This window comes from Hevea brasiliensis, chromosome 2, assembly GCF_030052815.1.
Source record: "Hevea brasiliensis isolate MT/VB/25A 57/8 chromosome 2, ASM3005281v1, whole genome shotgun sequence".
Classification (NCBI taxonomy): domain Eukaryota; kingdom Viridiplantae; phylum Streptophyta; class Magnoliopsida; order Malpighiales; family Euphorbiaceae; genus Hevea; species Hevea brasiliensis.
This window is the reverse complement of record NC_079494.1, coordinates 60922735-60931107: the sequence shown is the minus strand read 5'-3', so window position 1 is coordinate 60931107 and position 8373 is coordinate 60922735. Positions and strand designations below refer to the sequence as shown.

General features: G+C 37.1%; 1 non-coding gene across 1 annotated transcript; it reads right to left on the bottom strand.

The window, feature by feature from the left end:
* Positions 1-228: 228 nt before the first annotated feature.
* On the bottom strand, positions 229-335 carry LOC131178148 (small nucleolar RNA R71). Its single transcript, XR_009147279.1, has one exon. It is a non-coding gene; the product is annotated as a small nucleolar RNA R71 (small nucleolar RNA).
* Positions 336-8373: the final 8038 nt, after the last annotated feature.

Here is an 8373-nt window from a genome sequence, read left to right as displayed (position 1 = left end):
TCACCAACAGAAGATCCACATTATCACCTCCAGTGCTTTCTTGCCATTTGTGGCACATTTAAGATGAATGAAGTGTCTGATCAAGCCATAAGACTCAGAGCATTTTCATTCTCCCTTCGAGACAGAGCAAGGAAGTGGTTACTTTCTCAACCAGCTGGAATGATCACCACTTGGGAAAATCTCTCACAAGCTTTTCTAGCAAGGTATTTTCCACCTGCAAAGACTGCAAGACTGAGACTTTAGCTCAACACCTTTAGATAAAAGGAAGGTGAATCACTCTATGATGCATGGGAAATATTTAAAGACCTGCAGAGAGAATGTTCACACCATGGCATAGAGGATTGGCTATTAGTGCAAAATTTCTATAATGGGTTACTACCTTCTATAAGGAGCATAGTTGATTCAGCTGCAGAAGGTGACCTAATGGATAAAACAGTGACACAAGTACTTGAACTTCTAGAGAGGGTTGCATACTATAATTATGAGTTGTCAAATGAAAGAGGAAATGCAAGGAGAACAGCAGGGGTCCTGGAAGTGGACGCCCTAAGCATGATAAATGCTCAATTTGATAAGCTCATAAGGAGGCTTGATAAAATGCAAGTCAATGCAATAGGGATGAATAGTCAACACGAGGACAACTATGGAGGAGGGTACATGAATTCAGAATATAATAGCTTTAATAAACCCTCTACAGAACATATGAACTATGTGAATAATGGAGGAAACTTCAACTAGAGGCAGCCCAACAATCCATATTCAAAAACTTACAACCCTGGATGGAGGAACCACCCAAATTTCTCATGGTCCAATCAGCAGAACCAGCCAATAAACAAGCAACAGGGGTACAAATCGCCAGCACCCCCTAGATTTCAGAACAGAAGCCAAAACTTTGCACAATCTGAAAGCCAAGTAGAGAAAAAGGAGGGAGAAGCCAAGAAAGATCAAGAAGAGGAAGCAGGGAAAAAAAAGAAGTTACTAAAGCCATACCAGCCTCCCCTACCTTTTCCTCAGAGATTTCAAAAAGCCAAATTGGATAAGCAATTTGGGAAGTTTTTAGAAGTTTTACAGAAACTTTATATCAGCATCCCCTGCACTGAAGCACTCTCTTAGATGCCATCCTATGCCAAATTTCTTAAGGAAATTCTGTTAAAGAAAAGAAAGCTGGAAGACTATGGGACAATAGCTCTAACAGAGGAATGCAGTGCCATATTGCAAAACAAACTGCCTCCAAAGTTGAAAGATCCAGGAAGTTTCTCCATACCCTGCCTCATGGCAACAAGAAAATAAATAAGGCCCTCTGCGATCTTAGGGTAAGTGTGAGTTTAATGCCTCTATCAATATGCAAAAAGCTAGAGATCGGAGAACTAAGGCCCACGACAATCTCATTGCAATTGGCTGATCGATCTGTTAAATATCCAGTAGGCATACTTGAGAATATCCCTATCAAAGTGGGCAAATTCTTCATTCTAGTAGACTTTGTTGTCCTTGAAATGGAAGAAGATGTTCAGATCCCTATCATCTTGGGAAGACCATTTTTGGCAACCGCCGGAGCCATCATAGACGTAAAAAATGAGCAATTAACCCTCAAGGTAGGAGAAGAAGAAGTGGAATTCAAATTGTTCTACACAATGAAACACAAATTCGAACCTGATGAATGCTTCAAGGTTGACATAATTGACAAACAAGTTGAAGAGGAGTTTCATAAGACACATCCTAAAGATCCTCTTGAAGCATGTATTATGCACAGCCATACAGTGAATGATGAAAATAAAGAAATAGCAGCCTATGTACAATAATTAGCAGCTCATCCACCCCTACCACCCTTAGCTCAAGCCTCCGAGATGGAGGAGTTAAAAGAGGAATAACCCAAGATCAAGCTCCAGGAAAATGCCAAATAGGTAGAGCTTAAACTTCTCCCCTCCTCGCTAAGGTATGCATTTTTGGACTCAAAATCTAAATATCCTGTTATAATCAATGCTAGCTTATCTAAGTTAGAAGAGAAAAAATTGTTAAGAGAACTTAGGATCCATAACAAGGCCATAGGGTATAAAATAAAGGACCTGAAAGGAATCAACCCTTCAATTTGCATACATAGGATACCCATGGAAGAAAACAGTAAACCCACTATCGAGGACCAAAGAAGACTTAACCCAAACATGAAAGAAGTAGTCAAGAAAGAAATTTTGAAACTATTAGATGCAGGTATCATATACCCAATTTCTGATAGTAAATGGGTTAGTCCAGTACATTTAGTTCCTAAGAAGGGTAGGACAACTGTTATCCAAAATGCAAACAATAAACTAATCTCTACTAGAGTAGTAACTGGTTGGCGAATGTGCATAGATTATAGGAAATTGAATAGTGTTACCAGATAAAACCATTTTCCTCTCCCTTTCATCGACCAAATATTAGAAAGGTTAACAAAACACTCTTATTTCTATTATCTAGATGGGTATTCGGGATTCTTCCAAATTCCCATTCATCTAGAAGACCAAGGAAAAACCACATTCACTTACTCTTATGGAACATTTGCATATAGGAGAATGCCTTTTGGTCTTTGTAATGCCCCTGCTACCTTTCAAAGATGCATGATGGCTATTTTTTTGATTATATTGAAAATATCATGGAAGTTTTTATGGATGATTTTTCTGTCTATGGAACTACTTTTGATGATTGCCTAGCTAATTTATCTAAGGTGTTACAAAGATGTGAAGAATCAAACTTGGTCCTAAATTGGGAAAAATGCCACTTCATGGTAAGGGAAGGTATAGTTTTGGGACATTTGATATCAGAAAGAGGAATTGAGGTTGATAAGGCAAAAATTGAGATCATTGAAAATATGCTACCAATAACATCAGTCAAGAGAGTGCGAAGCTTTTTGGGACATGCAGGGTTCTACAGAAGATTCATTAAAGATTTTTTCAAAATAGCTAAGCCACTTACCAACCTGTTAAGTCAAGATGTTACCTTTCATTTTGATGAAAATTGCCTTGTTTCTTTTAACAGGATCAAAGAAGCCCTGATCTCAGCACCAATAATGCAGCCACCAAATTGGGAGCTACCATTCGAGGTGATATGCGATGCGAGTGACTTTGCAGTTGGAATGGTGCTCGGGCAAAGGAAAGATAAAAAGCTCCATGCCATTTATTATGCTAGCAAGACACTCGATGACGTGTAAATCAATTATGCTACCACAGAGAAGGAATTCCTAGTAGTAGTGTTTGCAATGGACAAATTCAGATCTTACCTAATTGGGTCAAAAGTCATTGTATTCACAGATCATGCTGCAATCCGATACCTTTTGAACAAGAAGGAAGCAAAACCAAGGCTGATTCGATGGATTCTACTCTTGCAAGAATTTGATCTTGAAATCAAGGATAAAAAGGGATCCGAAAATGTAGTGGCTGACCATCTTTCTAGGTTGAAATTGGAGTACACAGGAGACTTCCTAATGAGCAATTACTTGCATTCTCCAAGGCTCCATGGTATGCTGACTTTGTTAATTTTCTTGTATGCAGGGTATTGCCTCCAAACATGACTTATCAGCAAAGGAAGAAATTCCTACATGATGTGAGATATTACACATGAGAGGAACACATGAGAGGAACCTCTACTGTACAAGAGATGTAATGATGGGCTGATAAGAAGATGCATACCAGAGGAAGATATGGAAACTATCATTCACCACTGTCATTCATCACTATATGGAGGATATTTGGTACCTAAAAAATATCAGCCAAGATCTTGTAAGCAGGATTTTACTAGCCACATTTGTTTAAAGATGTGAGATCCTTTGACCTAGCTTGTGATCAATGCCAAAGAATAGGTAACACTTCAAGTAGCAATGAAATGCCACTACATGGTGCACTTGGGGTAGAATTATTTGATGTATAGGGGATAGACTTTATGGGCCCATTCCCCTCTTCCCATGAAAACAAGTATATTCTGGTTGGTGTTGATTATGTGTCAAAATGGGTAAAAGCAATAGCCACACCAACCAATGATGCTAGAGTGGTCACAAGGTTCCTTAAGAAGAATATTTTCACAAGATTTGGTACACCACGAGCAATAATCAGTGATGGAGGAAGTCACTTCTGCAATCAACAATTCGAAATGCTACTGAAAAAGTTTGGAATGACTCACAAGGTGGCCACACCTTATCATCCTCAAACTAGTGGCCAAGTAGAAATCTCAAACAGGAAACTGAAGCAGATTCTAGAGAAGAGTGTAAACAGATCCAGGAAGGACTAGTGCATGAAGTTAGATGATGCTCTGTGGGCATACCGCACTGCATATAAAACCCCAATTGGCATAACACTCTTCCAACTAGTTTATGAAAAATCATGCCATCTCCCTGTTGAACTTGAGCATAAAGCTTACTGGGCAATTCAGATCCTAAACTTTGATCTCAAAGCTGCTGGTAAAAAAAGGCTTCTACAACTGAATGAGTTGGAAGAAATACAACAGGATGTATACGAAAATGCCAAAATCTTCAAAGATAAAACCAAAAGATGGCATGACAGGTGCATAGCAAGGAAAGAAATAAAAGAAGAAGATCTTATCCTGTTATTCAACTCTAGATTGAAACTCTTTCCAGGGAAGCTGAAATCGAGATGGTTTGGACCTTTTAAGGTAACTCAAGTCTTTCCACATGGAGCAGTAGAAGTGTGGAGCGAAACCTCAGGAGCATTTAAGGTCAATGGGCAGAGGCTGAAGCCTTACTTTCAGGGAGAACCCACAGAAATGGGAGTTAATTGCACACTCGACCATCCTAATGACAGACCATAAACAAGCAGAGTCCAGCTAAAGACTATAAATAAGCACTTTTTGGGAGGCAACCCAAAATTTTTCTAAACATTTCATAGTTTCCTTTTTCATATTGATTTTTTGTTTCATACTTATTAGTATTTCATTTTGCAGGACCTTCTGAAAAAGAAAAAAGGGGAGTAGAGAATAAGAGAGGAGAGGAATCACCAAGTCAGAACCACAAAAGAGAAGATTGAACAAAACCAGGGAAGTAGCTCTATTGCTAACCTTTGCATCCATTTTGTAACACCCTCCCTGTAGCAACTCCGTACATTCTACTGTTCTGGTGACCAGTGTCAGTCTGGACAATTAGAACGTCTGGAAAAATATTTAAACTGAAGTGAGAAACCATTATTAACTCAAATATTAACAAAAAAAAAATTTAGGAAAAATTTTAGAAATAAAATACAACTAAGTTAAATGAGCAGGTGCCTTAGCTATGGGTAACCTAGTGGGAAGTTGCGGTTCTCGCAACTAGAAGCCCTAGACCCAAGGGAAAATTTATAAAATAATTTTTGGGACTCCAGAGAAGGGCCATTGAGGTTCCTATGCCATTAGAATGCCAAGAAAATGCTTAGGAAAATTTTTCAATCGGTACAGACAATTTTGGTCTGTTAAGCCAAATGAAATGGCATTTTAATCATTTTGCCTTCAAAGGTGATTTTTGGTCGACTTGTCTAATTAAGTAAATAATTATTTTGACATAAAATAGGAATAAATATTGTCAAAAATTTAATTGAAAATAAAAGGAAAGAAAATGAAAGAAAATGGGAATTTTGACATCATTATGATGTCATTAAAATAATTTTAACCAATCATATGATGACACATGGCTAGCACTCACTTAAAATAGATAAATGGGCAGCAAATGAAGGAAAAAAAAAATCATAATTTCCGTATCTTCTTCCTTTTTGCCGAACCATTGCCCATAGTTTCTTCTTCCACCATTTTTCTTCATGAAAAGCTTCATCTTCCATAAATTCTTACCATATTTCCCATAAGCCCCAACACTAAAACTTGTTCTTGGACCTTGCTAGAGTGATTGGGAGCTAAGAAAGTTGAAGAAATTGAAGTTTGGTCAAGAAGGAAAATTGTTAAGTTAAGGTTAGTGCAATTTCTAGATCTCTTCCTTCTTTAATTCTTAAAATTAAGTTAACATGAGATGAAATTTCATGGAAAATGAATGAAATTATGCTTAAATGAAAGACCAAAATTTTGGCCAGCAATGATAGCTTAGTGGTTTTATGGAATTGAGTTGATTACACATGGCTACTAGTGTGCATTGAATTGTTTATATGCTTTGTATAATTGGATTGTGGTATTTACATGAGATGTGAATTGTGGAGGTTAGGGTTTGGACACAAACTTGAGACTTTGTTCATGTAAGGATGAAAATAAGTTTTAATAATCAATTAGTAATCATTTGGTTGTGTGTTAACAAGAAATGAAGTGAGTTGAGGCTTGGCATTCGTGTATGGGTGAGCTGCCTTGGCTAACCTGTAGGACTGAGCATGAGTCTAGCAGGTTTGGGCAGCAATAACTGGAGTTGTAGAGGTTCAATTGGTGCAAGGTCAATTGGACATGAAACTAGACACAAAATAGCACAACTTTGGTGAAGAAACCATGCCCATAAAACCAAACCAAGTTGACCTAAAGATTGCCCTAATCCAGGTGATTTGCATTCTGCATGGGCAAAATGATCAAATGAACAGTATTTATTCATTTGGTCATAACTCAGTGTAGGAAAGTCCAATTGACCTGAAATTTTACCAGCTGAAAACTGAGACATAGACCTATAACTTTCATGAAGAGCACAAATAAAAATTCTGAACATAACCTAGTCAAATTGCCAACCAAACTTAGGTTACCAAATCTGGCAAAACCAGTTTTGCCCAGAATTTTGGATTCTGTCCAATCCGGCCAGTTATGGTTTTTAGGCCATAACTTGAGTGACAAAACTCCAAATGGAGTGATTTAAAAAAGGAAATGTAACTAGACAAAATAAGGAATAACTTTCATGAAGACAACTTTGCCAAATTCCTACCACAAAAATGACTAATGGAACAGTAAATACAATGCTTGAAATCTGAAAATTTTGAACAACTAACACTAAGCTTAGAAATGGTATTGGCAACCAATACCAACAATTTTTGAATGCAAAATGTGGTATGTTGGGAGTATTAAAACCAATGTACCTATTGTTTATGCACAAGTCAACATTTTAGTTGACTAATGAAATGAATAGTAACACCTAAACTTAAATTTCAAGAATTGTAAAGTTTAAAAGTGTAACATGCCCTAGTACACCTAGCAAGATTGGTTTGGATAGGTTGGCATGCCAATAGGGTTCAGTTAGCAGTACTGCACATGGCATTATGCCATTCTGTGATTTCATGGCTTTTAGCCATTCTGACATTGTGATGATACTTGGCCTTGTGCCTAATATTTATTACGGCTCATTAGCTGTTCTGTTGCATACCGGCAGATACATATGTGACCGATGGTGTGACGGTCTGAGGTACTTGATACCCAGTGCAAGTTTGCCCGTTTATCCAGTCCAGTCATCCAGTATAGGTTGCTTGGGCAACCAAAAAATGAAAGTGAATAAATTTAATGAAATTATGAATATAATGAGTACAAAATAAATAAGATTACCAATAATGATCTAAAAATTGTCTGCATAAGATATCAAAACATGCACTGCATAATTATTTTATGTTATTTCTTTTTATTTTATTATTTGCACCACTAAGCATTATTGCTTAGCGCGTTGCTTTTTGCCACGTGTAGGTTCTGGAGAGACCGACCGAAAGCCTGGTGGACCACAGACTGGGTGAGACTTTCTGCAGCTCTGCATAGTATCCGTGTCACCTCACCATCATCAGTGCATTGGCAGGACACTAGGTTTTATTTTGGCAATTTGTAATTAGCTTTTATTTTCTCATGTGTAATTAAGACTTATGTAATGTATTTTAGTATTGATGTAAATTATGGAAATTGTGTTTATGAATGAACAAGTGAATATTTATTTATGACTTTTATATGAATTTCATATGAAATGAATGAATGAGAATGGGAGTATTTATGAGAAATATTGGAATTTTGTTGATGAAATAGAGTTTGGGAATGATTGAAAATTTTGGAAGTATTTTTCACAGGTTCCGAAGAACTGTTTCCTCCATTTTTAGCCGTTACTCTGCCGGATTTTCTATAAAACTTGCAGAACCTCAAATAAATTTATGATTTCAATAAATGATTGAAATGAATTATATATCATAAATTGTACTTCATAACAATGAAAAAAAAAATAAATTAGGAAGAATAAAAATGATTGAATTAAAATAGGGTGTTCCGGTACACTGTGTGGCATATCTTGCTCGGCTACACTATAGACGGGTAAGGGGTGTCACATTAAGTGGTATCAGGGGCTGGTTTACGCATTTCTGGGCCTAGATTGAGTCCATACCATGCATTACATTTGTAAGAGTCGAGGTGACACTAATGCAGATCTGTTTGTCTTTGTTATTTTGATTAGGATATGGACCCCACATCTCAGAGGGCAATTGA